The following is a 20,000-nucleotide window of genomic DNA, read 5'->3' on the forward strand; positions in this document are numbered from 1 at the left end:
TGTGAAGCCTAAAAACGAAAGATATTTAAATATAACGAAAAATTCGCATAAATTAAAGGATAAAAGCATGTAGTAGAAAGAATGTTTAAAATGCTAAGAAAATTAGTGTTTCTTTAAGAGAATGTGGTATTGTCTTGGGAGCGGGCACGAATTGTTGTCTGCCCCTACAGTTTTTGCCGTGTGCCATGACTCCAACTTTACAGCAGCATTTCCCTATCCCTAAGTTTCGACCTGCCGAAGACGACCAGTGCAATGTCATCTATAAAATTCCATGCGCATCTTGCCCGTGGAGCTACATTGGCGAAACTAAAAGATCCTTTACTACTAGGAGAAAGGAACATATGAGGAACTTAAAGCATTGTACTAAAGGCTCAAATGTCGCAAAACACGCGTGGACTTTTAATCATGATATTGACTTTAACAATTCTAAAATCATTGACAAAGCGAACAACCGGAGTAGAAAGACATTGGAGTCATGGCACACGGCAAAAACTGTAGGGGCAGACAACAATTCGTGCCCGCTCCCAAGACAATACCACATTCTCTTAAAGAAACACTAATTTTCTTAGCATTTTAAACATTCTTTCTACTACATGCTTTTATCCTTTAATTTATGCGAATTTTTCGTTATATTTAAATTTCTTTCGTTTTTAGGCTTCACACATTTTTATCCGTTGAAGGCAGCAGTTCAGTCTGTCGAAAGCTCATAGTTTTTCAAAACTTTTTACCAGAGAACGATTTTACTTTTTTCTTAGAATTTACTTGGTTTTGTTAATAGAAAAAAATGTGCATGTGATATCTTATTCTGATCTTTTATGTCTCTGTTTTCAACTGAAGGTGCAACATGGATGTTCCCTGTACTTATTATGAAACATCCAACATGAAAAGAAAACTGGGTCCAGATTGGCACAAGCAGCCTGGATGCCAGCACCAGCCAATTTTCAACATCCCTCTAGACAATGTCATAATTGATGAGCTACATTTAATTCTGAGAGTGATGGACCGCCTAGAAACTGGCCTTATCTTTTTCTTTATTATTGTATAATATCGAAGTTAGAGAAGTTGTCTGTTACTGTACCAACAATGTGGGTATGTTAACCTTGTTCATTGAATATCGCTACCATGATTGTACTGATACAAATGGCTTACTAGAGTTAGAATAAGAATTGAAACAAAACTTTGTGTGCCTCTTACCTATAATATATTTCTGCCTTCTCTTATCAGGAGTCGAGAAAAAGAACGATGACTTTAGACGATTTTTCCATCGCAAGATAAATCGATGGGATGCCAGTACCAGTCTCCTTTTAGTTGACAAGCGCCAAGAGGCACTAAGATCCTATGAAAGACAACCACGTAAATATGTCAAAAGGAATCCCAGTTTTTGGTACGAAGGAGGGAAACAAGACTCGAAAAGGAAAGTATCTCGCATTTCAGCTGTGGAGCAAGGAAAAGATGATGAAGTTGTAGAGGACCCTGATGATGCTGGATATCCTCAGCAGAAGAAAACCATAATACAGTCAGCCAATGACTTGAAGAAGCTTAAAATTACTGACCTAGTGCAACTCCTTGCAGGTCTCACAGGGCATCAACCCAGTCTTCCAAAAAAACCAAGAAAGCCTGAACTTATTTCAAAAATAAATGAGATAGCCATTTTAAGATCTGAATAGCTTGTAAGCTTATGAAGGACTGAATATCTTGTAAACACAAGTTTCAAGAAAGCATTAATAATAATATTGTCATTATTGTTGTTTGACTTCATATAGAGCAAATTTGTTTTGAAACAAAATCAAAAAGCAAATCTGTTTAGTACCAGTAACAGTTGATCTTCGTTCCTTAAACTATACTGTTAATAAATTTAAACATTGCATACGGCTTAATTTATTTTATAACGTTTTATAGTGTCAGATCTTGACCAATCACATCAACGACCAGAGTATTTATACCATCCACTGACGTTACACAAATCACTTGACTCTGATGCTGACTTCCGCTCAGGTTGTCGAAACGTCAGTCAATGTCATCTCAAACAGTCCTTCTCAAGACTACATTCAACCGGACGATCGTACTTCACTTAGTTATGATTAGTAGAATATTACATTGCAGAATAATATTAGGTTCTCTCTTGTAATAAATTAGATTCTAGATATATAGTATAGTACAGAGAGTAGATTCTATCATTAATTTAGAATTAATAAATCATGGTTAACGCAACTGTGTGTCATTGGTTAATTTATTTTTGAAATAACTATTTAGTGTTTGTTTTTCAGAATACAGCAAATTTGTATAAATTTTTGTTTTACTTAATACAAGAGATTATCTACTGCTTGACTTCATAATACTGGAAATCTGTTTAGAAACAAGAAATTATGAATTGTTTGACTTCATAACACATTAAATCTGTTTTGAAAAAAGAAATTATGTAATATTTGCCTTCAGAATTCAGCAAATCTGTTTAGAAACAAGAAATTATTAATTGTTTGACTTCATAATACAGGAAATATGTTTAGAAACAAAAAACTATTGATTGTTTGACTTCATAACACAGAAAATCTGTTTAGAAACAAGAAATTATTAAATGTTTGTCTTCAAAAGATAGCAAATCTGTTTAGAAACAAAAAATACGTACTCAGCTCCACTCATTTCCTCGTGTGCATTTGTGATGGTAGCCTGCGAGCAGAGCCTTCTTTGCATCAGTCTTTCACCACGAAGTGAAGTGGTTCGCACAAAATAAGTCAAAAATACAAAGAAAAAGCCTTTTCTAGCAGGGTAATTCGTCTTCAGGGAGAGGGCGGTTTGAGATATGGAAACAAGTGCTTACCAAACAAAACAACTAACACGAAACGATGGGAGCCATCTTGCTTAACATCATTTACGCATGGCAGTTGTGAAAGAACGCTGGTCCAATGTGGAACGGACAAAATGGCGGGAAAAGGGAAAAGGGAGAATGGTGACGGGGTGGGGGCAGCGATAAATGAAAAGCGGGGAAGAAAGATGTTTTTCATTACGATTTAATGACTGGTCGTAAACTTTACCTCATGTGGTGGCTCTTAAAAGAGCCGTTTTTTTCCCTTTTCCTTGCTTGAATCCTTCAGTGTGCCCCAGTGAGGTATTTTTTGCTGAAGACAACGCGAAGGCGTTCGACAGGACGGGACACTTTCTTGCCATCGGGATAAAACGAAGGTGACTTTGACAGCAAAAGTCGGAAGGTCAGTTGCAAATACGTCTTCTAGTTCTTAGTCGCTGATGTCTGTTTGTGTCAGCTGCACATGTGCTGGTAGGTTCGGGAACAGGAAACGGACCACATCATGGCGAATCTGGATCGACTCCTCGTGTTGAAGTGGAAATTTCATTTCTCTTTCAAACACGAGTCCGGTCCGCTCTCTGGCTTCTTCTACTCGTACTGGATTTGGGTCTGGATTTTCAAACGTTTCTATCATCTCAGTTGGTAGGTGAGCCTCTGGCTCCCATGTATTCTCGCTGGGACAGTAACCTGTACCATAAATAGAGGCTTTCCGTTGTGGATTTTTTTGGCAACTGTCCGCTCAGCTTGATAGATGCCGAGAACGTCAGGTTTTCTGTCGCAGAATATCTGGTCACGAGGAATCGCATCAGTTTCTAGGCACTTATAATAGCCCTGAGGTGGACGACTACGTTTCTCCAACTTCATAACAGATCGAATATTTTGGGCAAAGGAAGGAAACTGGAATATTTATAGAGTCTAATGACAGAACAAAGGGGTGCCGGTGAATCGAAAGGCACCAATGGATATCGACTATTAGCTGCACAAAAGATTTTCAGAGAAAGCGCTGTAGCGGTAATAGATAACTGAATAGTTTTAAGCGCAATCTTTCCAAATGGTGCATCTTTTTCTTCTATTAAGCTCGTTATGCAACCTCTGCAGCTTCCGAACCCAAAACACTCACAAGTATAACGCTTGCGCAGAGATAATTTGACAGTTCATCATTCTTTGTGAGTTATAACTTTTGTCCAAACAAAACGAATCTAAAAAATTGCCCACGCTATAAAGCAAAATGGAAAACCGTGTCATGAAATGTTCCGTACGAAGTATGCGCATAATTATTATGTGCAGTTTTGCGAAACCAAAGAAAAGACAATAGCGCTTTGGTTCATTATTAAGTTTGTCGCCTTCATCGAGTTAATGAGCGTCGTTGTGCGTTCATGGCAACCAATGATCGAAGCTCTTTCTAAGCGTTTATGCATAATGACGCGCGATATGACAGATCTACAACATTTTTTTAACTGGAAGTAAATGTCCCGAGAACAATAGGCATTCTCTCTCGATACACTCCGCATTATGGGACAACTGTGCATTCCTCATCAGTACTTGAGGTCAGCGGTCACACTTCAAAGCAACCATTGTCATGCAAATGCACAATATATAAGCAGCCTAACGCGTGACACAAATCCATTCTCCTTTTCGTGCTATCTTGTCGGCGGTTACGGTACTAATTTAGAGGGGATTTATTTCCAACTACCGAAATGGACAAGGCACTCAACGAGTCTACAAATATGTCTACGCTCGAAGCGAGCGATGTGAACATGAGAAACTCGAAGCGAATGACAACATCGACGATTTTGAGGTTGATATTGAAGACCTTAAAAGCCAGTTGGGGTTGCACGAACTGTTTTCGTCAATGGAGTCAATGAAGTCTCTTATCTCCCAAGTAACAGCTTCGAAAAGGCCAGCTTCTGGACCTTTAGTTGCTAACCTGGCCAAACGAAGTTTAGCAGCGGCGGCTGACGAGTCACAACCTACACGTGTCGCCAGCGTGACTGATGCTGGCTCTCTCGACCCCTCACAACCCATTTCACACTGGAAAATTTGGACCATTTACAGATTTCATAAAATGTCTGTAAATAATAAATTTACAGACTTTAACACTTAACCCCAAAAATATAAAATCTTTGTAAATTTATTTTACAGATATTTTACAGAGTTTTGTTGAGTAAAGCTCTATAAAATGTCTGTAAAATGTTTGTAAATTATTGGAGTTACAGCAAGAGGAAATAATTGAAATTTACAGACTTTATAAAATCTTGCAAAAATGTCTATAAATCGAAAATTTACAAAGATTTTACGCCGTTTGGTCATGTCTCATAAAATGTCTGTAAATTGCGCTTTATCATGATCATGCGTGTCCTGTCTAAGTTACCAAATGATTTTGGATCAGTATGCCCTGTTCACGATGATTTTGAGTGTCAAATATTTATTACCTAATTAAATTATGTAGTAAACTGTTGAATTAGCCCTGCATGTTACACTGAGTTCGGTTTATCAAAAGTTCGCCGGTTGCAACCTATAAAATGCCTATCGGTATGTGTTTTAATAGTTCGACTTGGATCAAGTTTTAGGCCCTGTTGATATGGAGAAAAGTTGTCCTCGAAAGATGGTCACCCTCCCAGCCGGGTCTTTAGCTAGCGTTTATGTGAGAAAAGAACTAACCTTTTTCCCTGAGTCAAGAGCTGCCCGGCTCAGTTTCGATCATCAGGAGACTGGGAAGAGAGCACTCGTGCATTCTCTCATCATCTTGCCTCGACCAAGTTGACTCCACTGAGCGAGCCAAAGTGTTTACATGGAATAAAGTTGGCCTGGCCAGGAGGGCGACCCTACCGTTGACAAAGGGTGACCCGGCTAGGTGAGTTTCCCTTCTAGCCGAGCCCTTTTTTTTCCTCATGTAAACAGTTTACTTAAACCGCATTTTATAGGGAAATGTAGGAAAAGTTGGCTGGTCCAGGGTAACTCCGGTAAGCGAGTGACCCTTCTTCCCGGGACAATTTTTCTCCAAATAAACGGGTACTTAGGGCCTCACAAGATTAGACCGTTTTAATTGTTTACAACAATTGCAAAGGCCATAAAATCTATGTAAATTGACACAACCCGGCCATAAAATAGTTTTTGTGTGTAAATTTCATGTAAATTGCTGGGATGAATCATGCAAATAACATGTAAATCAAGGCCTTTGTGATATAGGAGTCCCAGCACAGAATGAGATTGAGAAAGTAATGTAGGCTAGTAAGCAGACTTTACCATGCTCCTTGAAAAAAGAAAAAAAAAATAGCATTGGTGTTTAGCTGCCCAAATTAATCGTGCGGGTTTCAGTCAATTAACGTGGGTGCTTTCATAGCCCGTAGCTGCAGGTGAGAATTACTTCTTATGAAGTAATGATCGAAAATCCGGCAGCCATATTTGTTATTCTAAATGATTAGTATCCAGTCTCTTGAGAAAAACAGAAAAGGAAATCTCAAAAGGAACACACTTTCCCCCGTTCCATATTTTGATTGAGGAAATTTGCTCTTGACCTTTAAAGCAGAAAATTCTCCCCGGCTTTTCCACCCAAAATGAAAGCGCCCCAGGAATCGCACTGGGCTCGCAACGGGTTGTGATTGGATGTTGGCACAAAGAGAAGGATTGTGGACATTTCACAATAATTACATGATGCAACAACTTTGTTCGCCATTATGAATTGCCCCGCCGCAAAGACTCTGGGAACGAGATCGATTTGAATTATCGGTTTGTTTTTCGCGCGGGCGAGCAATGCATGTGCTCTTCCTCTCTTTTTCCCTTGTTGTACGACCAAAATTGGATCTTTGCGATTCCTTAACATTTTGTGCGGGTGAAATAGCACGCATTCCACCAAATAAATCCAGTAAACATCGACGGAATCCGGAAGAAAGGGCAACGACAATTCAGGTCAGATAATCAGCATTCGCCACAAAGATACACGCCAGTGACATGATTCAACCTCAGACAGTCTCCGAAAGGGTTAATCGGTGAAGACTTCATGGCAAAAATAGAGACCTTCTTCAAAACGTAAAGGGAGTTCTACGAACGTTTGGAACAAAGGGTGGCCTGGCCGAACAGCTACATTTAGCGAATGGGCGGGAAGATTCAAAAGATCCGAAAAGCAAAAGACTGCCGGAGGTGTTTTCGGTAAGTCGTCATCTTACTTACAAACCTGATTTAAGTTTAAATGGCTTAAAATTTTAAAGTTTTGTTCCCTTGTTCCCCGCCCAATTTACTTTCAAACTTGTACCCGGCTTTTTGCTCCCTAAAATTGTTTATGTCGCCTTGTTCCTAAGACATTTTGTCATTTTTCCTCTGTTCCCCAGTTCAAAATAGCCATCTTCCCTCGTTTCCCAAAACGCCAAGGAGGGCCTCAGCACAGTCATTACTTTTGCAGACCTACTCCCTTAGTAATTTCACTTTATATTGTATTAAGGCCATTTAAGGCAATAACAATAATAACGAACAGGGAATTACATGTAATATATGGATCTCTGTATACCCAGCCCCTTATTCGCCACTTACAGATGCCTTGTTCTTCAAACGATGCCACTACAAGAGCACAATAGTGGCCGGTTATTCTGTAGTTACTCCCTTGTCACCTGTATACCTACATGTACCTTCACTGGTTTCTCATGCACGAGGAGCCAGAGCAAGCTAAATTTTGGACTGGGCGCTTAATAAGATTACTCCTTTGACACTAGATTTCACTGAAAGGTCGGTTACACTTCAGAAGAAACCGCCTGGGAGATTATCTCGCTTTGGTCTCCCATTAATTGTCAATACCTCCGTCAATCCCACCCAAATAAAGTATCTTGATGACAAATCTTATTTCCATCAATTTGACCAAATAATAAATTATCCAATTTCTTTGATTGTCCAAGATAAGGCGGTTCTGTGGACTTGATCGCTTGGTTATTGTTCCGGATGTCCGGACAAATTTCAATTTCCCGACTGGGTTCTTTTTAGGCCAGAATCCCAGATGAAGGGTGGCAGACAATGATGATAAATCTGACAAAATTAATTGGAACAGGAGTAAGTACACGAAGCTTGTAGCTATTTTAATTGACATTCTTGTGTATTTGGGAGGTGAGCGGGAGGAGTTGGGTTTTTGAGGTCTATGCACAATCACAATCCTTTCAGGTGAAACCTGGAATTACTTCTAAGCGATCTAAGTGCACAGAAAAAGCAAGTTAAAGCATGGCCTAAAAGTTGATGCGAAAGAGTATACAAAGTTAAATTACAGCTATGCTATTAATAATTAATTGTGTAGCATATACCTGAGGTATACAATCCTTAACTCACTGTCACACCATTTTACTTTGTAACCTCTTGGGTCACATATACCTTAGGTTATAAAATCTGTTAACTCACTGTGTCACCAGTTCACTTTGTAACCTCTTGGGTAGCATAATAATTATACCTGAGGTATACAATCCATAACTCACTGTGTCACCATTTCACTTTGTAACCTCTTGGGTAGCATATACCTGAGGTATACAATCCATAACTCACTGTGTCACCATTTCACTTTGTAACCTCTTGGGTAGCATATACCTGAGGTATACAATCCATGACTCACTTTGTCACCATTTCACTTTGTAACCTCTTGGGTAGCATATACCTGAGGTATACAATCCATAACTCACTGTGTCACCATTTCACTTTGTAACCTCTTGGGTAGCATATACCTGAGGTATACAATCCATGACTCACTGTGTCACCATTTCACTTTGTAACCTCTTGGGTAGCATATACCTGAGGTATACAATCCATAACTCACTGTGTCACCAGTTCACTTTGTAACCTCTTGGGTAGCATAATTATACCTGAGGTATACAATCCATAACTCACTGTGTCACCATTTCACTTTGTAACCTCTTGGGTAGCATATACCTGAGGTATACAATTCATAACTCACTGTGTCACCATTTCACTTTGTAACCTCTTGGGTAGCATATACCTGAGGTATACAATCCATGACTCACTGTGTCACCATTTCACTTTGTAACCTCTTGGGTAGCATATACCTGAGGTATACAATCCATAACTCACTGTGTCACCATTTCACTTTGTAACCTCTTGGGTAGCATAATTATACCTGAGGTATACAATCCATAACTCACTGTGTCACCATTTCACTTTGTAACCTCTTGGGTAGCATATACCTGAGGTATACAATTCATAACTCACTGTGTCACCATTTCACTTTGTAACCTCTTGGGTAGCATATACCTGAGGTATACAATCCATGACTCACTGTGTCACCATTTCACTTTGTAACCTCTTGGGTAGCATATACCTGAGGTATACAATCCATAACTCACTGTGTCACCAGTTCACTTTGTAACCTCTTGGGTAGCATAATTATACCTGAGGTATACAATCCATAACTCACTGTGTCACCATTTCACTTTGTAACCTCTTGGGTAGCATATACCTGAGGTATACAATCTATTAACTCACTGTGTCACCAGTTCACTTTGTAACCTCTTGGGTAGCATATACCTGAGGTTATACAATCTATTGACTCACTGTGTCACCATTTCACTTTGTAACCTCTTGGGTAGCATATACCTGAGGTATACAATCCATAACTCACTGTGTCACCATTTCACTTTGTAACCTCTTGGGTAGCATAATTATACCTGAGGTATACAATCCATAACTCACTGTGTCACCATTTCACTTTGTAACCTCTTGGGTAGCATATACCTGAGGTATACAATCTATTAACTCACTGTGTCACCAGTTCACTTTGTAACCTCTTGGGTAGCATATACCTGAGGTTATACAATCTATTAACTCACTGTGTCACCATTTCACTTTGTAACCTCTTGGGTAGCATATACCTGAGGTATACAATCCATAACTCACTGTGTCACCATTTCACTTTGTAACCTCTTGGGTAGCATATACCTGAGGTATACAATCCATGACTCACTGTGTCACCATTTCACTTTGTAACCTCTTGGGTAGCATATACCTGAGGTATACAATCCATAACTCACTGTGTCACCAGTTCACTTTGTAACCTCTTGGGTAGCATAATTATACCTGAGGTATACAATCCATAACTCACTGTGTCACCATTTCACTTTGTAACCTCTTGGGTAGCATATACCTGAGGTATACAATTCATAACTCACTGTGTCACCATTTCACTTTGTAACCTCTTGGGTAGCATATACCTGAGGTATACAATCCATGACTCACTGTGTCACCATTTCACTTTGTAACCTCTTGGGTAGCATATACCTGAGGTATACAATCCATAACTCACTGTGTCACCATTTCACTTTGTAACCTCTTGGGTAGCATAATTATACCTGAGGTATACAATCCATAACTCACTGTGTCACCATTTCACTTTGTAACCTCTTGGGTAGCATATACCTGAGGTATACAATTCATAACTCACTGTGTCACCATTTCACTTTGTAACCTCTTGGGTAGCATATACCTGAGGTATACAATCCATGACTCACTGTGTCACCATTTCACTTTGTAACCTCTTGGGTAGCATATACCTGAGGTATACAATCCATAACTCACTGTGTCACCATTTCACTTTGTAACCTCTTGGGTAGCATAATTATACCTGAGGTATACAATCCATAACTCACTGTGTCACCATTTCACTTTGTAACCTCTTGGGTAGCATATACCTGAGGTATACAATCTATTAACTCACTGTGTCACCAGTTCACTTTGTAACCTCTTGGGTAGCATATACCTGAGGTTATACAATCTATTGACTCACTGTGTCACCATTTCACTTTGTAACCTCTTGGGTAGCATATACCTGAGGTATACAATCCATAACTCACTGTGTCACCATTTCACTTTGTAACCTCTTGGGTAGCATAATTATACCTGAGGTATACAATCCATAACTCACTGTGTCACCATTTCACTTTGTAACCTCTTGGGTAGCATATACCTGAGGTATACAATCTATTAACTCACTGTGTCACCAGTTCACTTTGTAACCTCTTGGGTAGCATATACCTGAGGTTATACAATCTATTAACTCACTGTGTCACCATTTCACTTTGTAACCTCTTGGGTAGCATATACCTGAGGTATACAATCCATAACTCACTGTGTCACCATTTCACTTTGTAACCTCTTGGGTAGCATATACCTGAGGTATACAATCCATGACTCACTGTGTCACCATTTCACTTTGTAACCTCTTGGGTAGCATATACCTGAGGTATACAATCCATAACTCACTGTGTCACCATTTCACTTTGTAACCTCTTGGGTAGCATAATTATACCTGAGGTATACAATCTATTAACTCATTGTGTCACCAGTTCACTTTGTAACCTCCTGGGTAGCATATACCTGAGGTTATACAATCTATTTACTCACTGTGTCACCATTTCAGAGTAAAATCTATAAGTCACTCTCAGGAGGGAGAGGGTTGTTAATCTAATAAGCCATTTCGGAGTTCATGTCTGCCTCCTCTTCAAAGCGAGTCTAAGTGCGAAGTTTTTCTCCTGAAAATTAGTTTTCATTCATATGTACATGTAGACCTAATTACCATCACAAAGACTTCGCACTTAGACTCGCTTTGAAGAGGAAGCAGACAGGAACTTGGAAATAGCATATTCATAACAATACACTAAAAGCCATCTTGAGGAATTCTTATATCGCAAAACTTTTGTTTTAAGGGACAATTTTTGGCATGATTGCTCCACTGTTTTAATTGGATGTGGGAAATCTCACAAGCTAGACAAGTGCTTTGAGTGCTTTATGCCCAGGCACCCTCAAAAAAAGATCAAATTTATGAGTGAAACACTAAATCAGATATTATCAATAAAAAAGTATGAAAAATTCAACAATAAATAATTATTATTGATTTTATTACATGTACAAAATGGTCAGTTTGGTAAGGTGGACACTTTGGGATGTTGTCACAGGCTTCCATATGAGTTTGTAAGCCAGGGTGTCAACAAGGAATTCTAGCGGGTCAAATTTCCACAGCTCCTACCATAACCATTATGTCGGGTCATGAAGCTGACCTGGTAGGGTTTTCATATGTCCATATTTTGTTTCAGGGCAATGTATTAGGTCTTTGGCAGCTAAAAAGGGCAGGTGGAGATTGTCTTGAATGGGGCTTTTCTAAAAGGTAGGTAACTGTTATTTAAGGAAACTCTTGTATTTTTAAAAGTACCATGGAAACACTACATACATGTACATTGCACAGAGACCAATGGGATAAATTGTTTTGTGCTCTCTTTCAAAGTGAGACTGTATGTAAATTTTGTGATGTCTATAAACATAATAAATATTAAAATTTTATCATTGTGTAATACAATTCAGAAGTTTTCATTGGCCCTGCCATCCTAGTATATGAGCTAATATTCCATGCTCTGGATAATTTGTCATTTGTTTTGTTTGTTAGTTTGTAAATTTTTACTAAACCGATTGACTCCTGGGAGTTTACTATGTGTAATGCCAGATGATTTTCTGATCATTTTGTACTTTGCAACCACCTCATAGTCCATACCTTGTCACGGTGGGGTTGCTTGTGTACCTCAATGCCCCAGAGCTAGCCCAATGAGAAATTCAGCATAGGAAAGTGCTGTTTGTTGTTTTTGAGTAGAGGTCAGACTGAAACAGACTACATATATGTAATAGACAGAATACAGCCTTAAGCTGCTAGCTTAACCAGACCTGAAGTACATTGATCAGTTTCGATGTAATCTTTAAAAGTATCTATAATATTAAATTATTATTGCAAAACAGATTGCATTTTAAATAATTTCTTGTATGTGATAGTCTGTTTTTGACTTTTGTTATCAAAAGGCACAACCAGTCTCTTTCTCATCATTTTTATTTTACCCTAATGAGTTCTGTCTCTCTCGGGTAGTCAGTCCATTTTTTACTCTTGTTATCTGAAGGCAGAACCAATTTTGTAATAATTATTATTTTGTACTAATGAGTTCTGTCTGTCTTGGGTAGTCAGTCCAGTTTGGACTGTTGTTATCTGAAGGTAGAACCAATTTTGTAATAATTATTATTTTGTGCTAATGAGTTCTGTCTCTCTTGGGTGGTCAGTCCAGTTTTGGACTGTTGTTATCTGAAGGCAGAACCAATTTTGTAATAATTATTATTTTGTACTAATGAGTTCTGTCTCTCTTGGGTAGTCAGTCCAGTTTTGGACTGTTGTTATCTGAAGGCAGAACCAATTTTGTAATAATTATTATTTTGTACTAATGAGTTCTGTCTCTCTTGGGTAGTCAGTCCAGTTTTGGACTGTTGTTATCTGAAGGCAGAACCAATTTTGTAATAATAATTATTAAATGTACTAATGAGTTCTGTCTCTCTTGGGTAGTCAGTCCAGTTTGGACTGTTGTTATCTGAAGGCAGAACCAATTTTGTAATAATTATTATTTTGCGCTAACGAGTTCTGTCTCTCTTGGGTAGTCAGTCCAGTTTGGACTGTTGTTATCTGAAGGCAGAACCAATTTTGTAATAATTATTCTTTTGGGCTAACGAGTTCTGTCTCTCTTGGGTAGTCAGTCCAGTTTGGACTGTTGTTATCTGAAGGCAGAACCAATTTTGTAATAATTATTATTTTGCACTAACGAGTTCTGTCTCTCTTGGGTAGTCAGTCCAGTTTGGACTGTTGTTATCTGAAGGCAGAACCAATTTTGTAATAATTATTATTTTGTACTAATGAGTTTTGTCTCTCTTGGGTAGTCAGTCCAGTTTTGGACTGTTGTTATCTGAAGGCAGAACCAATTTTGTAATAATTATTATTTTGTACTAATGAGTTCTGTCTCTCTTGGGTAGTCAGTATAGTTTGGACTGTTGTTATCTGAAGGCAGAACCAGTTTTGTAAATAATTTTATAAATTATTATTATTTTGTACTAACGAGTTCTGTCTCTCTTGGGTAGTCAGCCCAGTTTTGGACTATTATTTTCTGAAGGTAGAACCAATTTTTGTAATCATTATTATTTTGTACCAACTGGTAATTCTGTCTCTCTTGGGTACTCAGTCAATTTTCTATGTACATGTATTTGTGTAACCTGAAGGAAAATCAGTTAACATTAATATCCTTAATTTTGTTTTCTTTGATACAGGGCCAATCTGCAGGAGATAATATAGTCAAATCTCTTAAAAGCTGCTGTCGAATCTTGATTGTGAAGGAGGAGAGCGAACCGTTGAAAACAATTGCTGATAATTATAGAAAAACAGTGGAACACCTTCCGTTCTATCAACATATATTCTCCTTACATGTTCTCCTCGACCAAGTCCCCAAATGATCAACCATTTGGGAGAAAAATAGTATTCGATATTCTAGACTTGCTACCCATGAGGACTGCAAATTCACTGAGAGTTGCTAAACGAGGAATTTTGGAGAATCCGGGCGGGTGTGTCAAAAATAAAATGAAGACCCCGGGACAAACGCCCTTCAATCTATGAACTCATCGCTGTGTTGGAATAGGAGAATGCCCTGGGATTACCAGAAAAAAATAGTATTAATGCACCGCTTTTGTTTTTCTTACAGTAGCTTACAGTTATCGCTAAGTCTTTTTCGTTCCATCAAAGACATTACTTGAAATGACATTGACATCCCGTACGAGACATCGAGATGTCTCGTACGGGGCAGGGCAAAGTCTCTGGAAAACGTTCCCTGAGTGGCGTTTTGTGGATTTATGCTTCTCCCTTGTGACTTAAAAACCATGCAGTTAATTTGTCATAGTATACTAATTTGTAGTATTTTTCATCTGAACTGGCAGGTGGCACACCTCATACAGTTCGATGTAACTTGTAAATTCGGTCTAACCATGCAGTTAATTTGTCATAGTATACTAATTTGTTGTATTTTTCATCTGAACTGGCGGGTGGCGCACCTCATACAGTTCGATGTAACTTGTAAATTCGGTCTAACCATGCAGTTAATTTGTCATAGTATACTAATTTGTAGTATTTTTCATCTGAACTGGCGGGTGGCGCACCTCATACAGTTCAATGTAACTTGTAAACTCGGTCTAACCATGCAGTTAATTTGTCATAGTGTACTAATTTGTAGTATTTTTCATTGGAACTGGCGGGTGGCACACCTCATACAGTTCGATGTAACTTGTAAATTCGGTCTAACCATGCAGTTAATTTGTCATAGTATACTAATTTGTAGTATTTTTCATCGGAACTGGCGGGTGGCACACCTCATACAGTTTGCTGTAACTTGAAAAGTAGGTGTACCCATGCAGGTAATCCATGCGGTTAATTTGTTTTAGTATGCTAGTATTACCCAACTGAACTGGCAGGTGAACTGTAAACCCGGAGGTAAGCTGCACCCTGACCTTACCAGCTCAAATTTACGGAAAAAAGTTTTTTGACAGAAAACAAAAGAAATCCAAAGTCTAGTCTTTAGAAGTCAAGTTCATCCACTGTTCATCGAACGTTAACTCACTATTCACTAATATTGAAACGGAAAATACTTTAATGTAATTTTAGCACTTTAATGTAATGAACATCGTTTTTACCAACTTGGACATATGATTGATCTTTTTCTGGTATTTGTTGACAGGAATTTCTTAAACACAGTTTTGCCATAGATTTTTTTGCATTACAACAAGAACATGAGCGGAACGTTTGTAGCTTAGTACATGCAACTAGGCATAAAAGTGGATGCAAAGATGGAAAACTGGCCACCAGAGGCAGCCTTTTTCAGATCTTCCCGCAGATAAGCCGTGCCCATTTCTAACAACTTTATTTGTAATTGGGGTAACATAAGCCAGATTTTTATACTTATTTAATAATAATGAAATCCCTTGCATATATTTATTCCTTATTTGATGAATTTGTATGGGTTATCAAATAGTGATGAGTGAATTTAGGGAATAATTTCACACATGCTTTGTCAAAAATCAAATAATTTCATAAACCTTAAGGCAAGAACAATTATTTGATTTTGGACAAAACAGAAGTGGAATTATTCCCAAGTTTCACGAGTATACATTGTACCATTTTATCAGCTATAAATCATGGTTGACAAATCGCATTCATAGGACGTGGGTTTTTTCAAAAGTGAACACCATTCTGGCACTGTAGAAAAAGTTGCCATGGCAACTCATGTTATTAATTGAATTATTTTATTGAACTTATTGCAAGAATTTTATGGTACACTTAGATTCTATTGAAAGTAATATAAACAAATGATTATTTTTAGATTTGAAATAAAAATTTATGCATTCACAAACTCTAGAACTTGTTCTTTTTTCTACGTAAAATCGACTAACCTTTCATCCATTTCACTTTTTATTAACATTTCCTGGCTTATGTCAGGTTTTAAATGCTATTATTTACAGAGATATTGTAAACATTTTGCTGAGATTTTGTGCACTAAAACACCAACATTTTAAAAACATTTCACATACTTTACCCCTCCAGTTTTACAGACATTTTATTGACATTTCCTGCCTTCTGTCAGGTTTTAAATACTTAATTTACAGAGATACTGTGAACATTTTGCGGAGATTTTGTGCACTAAAACACCAACATTTTAAAAACATTTCACATACTTTTCCCCTCCAGTTTTTTGAGGGTTTTTGTAGACATTTTATAGACATTTCATGCATTCTTCTCACTCACTTTTTACAGAGATAACACTGACATTTTATATGGATGGATTTACAGAGATTTTTTCTCGTGTAAATTTTACAGAGAAAGTAAAGAGATTTTACAGACATTTTGTACTTATCGCATAAAATCTCTGTAAATTTTTCCTTCAATTTACATAGATTTTATTGAGATTTTGTACACATTTTATGTCATCGTAAGGACGAAAATGTGTTAAATTTTACAGACTTTTTATGGAGTTACAAAATCTCTGTAAGTGTGCAAATTTACAGAGATTGTAATTTACAAAGAAAATGTGGACATTTAACAGAGATTTTACCAACTTTTTTGAAGTCTGTAAATGGTTCAAGTTTTCCAGTGTCATGTACTGATACAACTGCTGAAGCAGCAGAGCTGGACCTGCCATCAATCTTTGATGACTCGGATGTGAAAGGTCCCAAAGTGAGTGAGGTCTTAGCCTTAAGAGTAAATGAGGCTTGTACGAAAAAAGCATTGGATTCCAAGCTGAAGGAAATTGAGGCTAAGTACAAAGCACCCGAAAATTGTGATTTCTTGTGTGTACCAAAGGTCAACCTTGAATTCTGGTTTGAGTTAGCCAGGCAGGCAAGGACCAAGGATCTTGCACTGCAAGAGGCCCAGAGAGGTATTACCAAGGGAGTACAGCCAGTTATTGAGTTAGTAGAAAAGATCTTGAACGCTCAAAAGACCAAGTCGGAATTGAAGCCCGACTCCTTCATTACTCCTCTCTTTGATGCTATTACATTACTTTGCAATGCATCATTCAGACTTTCCCTTGTAAGAAGGGAAACAATGAGAGAATTCGTGAATCCCAGCTACCGCTCTTTATGCAGCAAGAATACTCCTCCTGGGAAATGGCTTTTTGGAGATGAGCTGCCTAAACAAATCAAAGAAATTGCGGAGGTGAACAAAATGGCGAAGAAACTCGGCCCTAGTCAGACCTCTCCTGGAACAAGGCGTGGAGATAGAAGAAATACATCTGGTCATGGTTCTAGCTTCAACCAGGGTCAAGGCCGAAAAGTATATTTTTTAGGCTCAAGGAATTGCAGCAACGACCACTCACTACAGGAGGGATCCTAAGAGCAACCCACATTCCTTGACAGCTACAAAGCAGCACTCCTCCCAGTAGAGGTAGATGCTTATGCTAGAAACCTGGCAAACTTTCTCCTTAGCTGGAGATCTATTACTAGTGACCCCTGGGTACTTGAATCAGTATCAGGGTACCATTTGGAATTTTGTACTAAACCTGTACAAACAAAACTTCCTAATCCTCCTATTCTATCTGTAGCAGATAAGGAGATTATTGACCAGGAGCTTCATAAGCTTCTGCACAAAGGGGCAATAGAGCAGGCACCAGACTGCGAAGACCAGTTTATTTCTAATATGTTTCTGGTCCATAAAAAAAAACAGGTGACCTTAGGCCTGTCATAAATCTCAAGCCCCTTAATGAATTTGTAGAGAAGATTCATTTCAAAATGGAGAACATTGATATGGTCAAAAATCTCATAGAAAATATCTTAGGTTTTTTTTTTGGAATAATCAAATTTTCCACTTTGCATGCTTGCCTTTTGGGTACAGCCTAGCACCGCGAGTGTTTACTAAGCTTCTTTAACCAGTCACAGCACATGCAAGGTATCATGGTGTCAGATTAGTTAGCTTCATTGATGATATTCTCATCATTGGACATAATCATCAGGAATGTTTAGAACATGTCTCCTTTCTAAAGAATCTTTTGACAGATTTAGGTTTTATTGTCAATACTGGAAAGTCTAACTTAGAACCAAGTCAGTCTCTGATCATTCTTGGTTTTATAGTCGATTCTCAAAAAATGCTATCGATTTTGCCAGACCATAAGGTTCTTAAAATCAAAAATGCCTGCCAGTCCCTTTTGAAGCAAAAGGTAGTCGCCTTATCGGATGTAGCTCATGTTACAGGCCTCTTGGTCTCAGCCTTCCCTGCTATTAACTATCTTGAGCTGTATTACAAATCAATTGAGTTTTTTAAGTCCCATCAACTCCACCTGGGGGCTTCGTTTGATGATACTGTTACCCTCAGTGATCAAGCAAAGCTAGATCTTGCATGGGTCATTGACAATTTAGACCAATACAATGGCAAATGTTTGCATGAAATGCCTATTTCTTTGTTCATTGAAAGTGATGCTAGTAATACTGGTTGGGGGGCCCACTGTAACGGTGTTGCTACAGGTGGGCCATGGTCTCGGTCAGAAATTGATCTTCTCATCAATCACCTTGAGTTACTAGCTGCTTTTTACGCACTTGAGTCATTTGTTCCGCAGTATAAGTGTGCTGCACACATCAGACTGAAAGTGGATAATTCAACTGCAGTAGCTTGTATCAATAATTTTGGCAGCATAAGGTCCTCTTTGGTTTTCAAACCAGACATTGATCTGTTTGCCAGTAGGCTAAACAAGCAATTACCAGTTTTTATATCTTGGCATCCAGAACCAGACTGCTATGCTGTAGATGCATTTAGTACTTTATGGACACCATTTAAATGCTATGCTTTTCCTCCTTTCTGTCTAATCCCTAGAGTGCTAGAAAAGATGGAAAGAGAGCATGTGGACCAGTTTCTCCTAATTGCACCAGTATGGCCAACGCAAAGCTGGTACCCCCTCCTTCTGAGAACGTCATACAGGACACCAATACGTCTACTACAAGATCCTCAACTCTTACACCTGGCTCACTCCAACAAGCTTCATCCTCTGCACGACAGACTCCAACTTGCCGCATGGATCTTATCAGCCAACAGCTGCAGGCAGGTGGACTTTCGACACAGGCTACTGAACTCATCTGTGCCTCATAGACCAAAGGGACTGAGAAACAGTACAAGCCTGTATGGAAGACTTGGAGTAGCTGGTGTGATCAGAGGCACATCAATCCCCTTCAGGGTAATGCAGTCCATTTAGTTAATTTCTTGGCTGAACAATTCCACCAGGGTAAGAGCTATAGTACTTTGAGAACTGTGACACTTTGTTCCTTGGCCCAGAGAGAACAGACTTTGTGCTCATTGGACTTAGACAATATGTCTATTTATGAGGATGAGATCAAATTTGTCATAGGTTCAAGAACAAAGACTTCTCGTCCTGGGAAGAAACCTTTAGAAGTTTCCATTCCATCCTTACCCACTAACCTCAGTCTCTGCCCTAAACAGACACTGTTACATTTTGTATTCATTGTACGCAACACCTGCGCTATTCAGGGGAGCAGACTGTATCTCAGTTGTTCATTTCTCATGTTTAACCACACGAGCCTGTTTCCTCATCTACTTTAGGTAGATGGATTAAGTCTGTTATGACTGATTCGGGCATTGACACTAGTTTATTCAAACCACATAGTGTAAGGGGTGCATCTACATCTGCTTTGTATCAAAGGGGCGCATCTTTAGCTGAAATTATGAAGATGGCAGACTGGTCATCAGAACGCACATTTAATCGTTTCTATAATCGCAATGTCTATAACACCAATCCCTCTTCATTAGCAGGCAGATTGGTATTATCATAGATATTCAGTAACGTTTATTTATGTACAGACCATTGTATCAAGTCTACAA

At 38.5% G+C, this 20,000-nt stretch overlaps 1 protein-coding gene and 1 long non-coding RNA gene across 4 annotated transcripts in view; both read left to right on the forward strand.

Moving 5' to 3' along the window:
* Positions 1 to 20,000, forward strand: part of LOC138016404 (uncharacterized) — a 290,788-nt gene that overhangs the window by 224,837 nt on the left and 45,951 nt on the right. The gene's annotated exons all lie outside the window — the stretch shown is intronic.
* Positions 6,527 to 16,032, forward strand: LOC138016647 (uncharacterized). 3 transcript variants are annotated; one of them, XR_011125849.1, is made up of 4 exons: positions 6,527 to 6,952; positions 7,690 to 7,840; positions 11,875 to 11,945; positions 13,907 to 16,032. It is a non-coding gene; the product is annotated as an uncharacterized lncRNA (long non-coding RNA). The 3 variants fall into 3 exon arrangements; XR_011125847.1 differs by having other exon boundaries at positions 7,775 to 7,840; XR_011125848.1 differs by lacking the exon at positions 7,690 to 7,840.

This window comes from Montipora capricornis, chromosome 9 (assembly GCF_036669925.1).
Source record: "Montipora capricornis isolate CH-2021 chromosome 9, ASM3666992v2, whole genome shotgun sequence".
NCBI lineage: Eukaryota > Metazoa > Cnidaria > Anthozoa > Scleractinia > Acroporidae > Montipora > Montipora capricornis.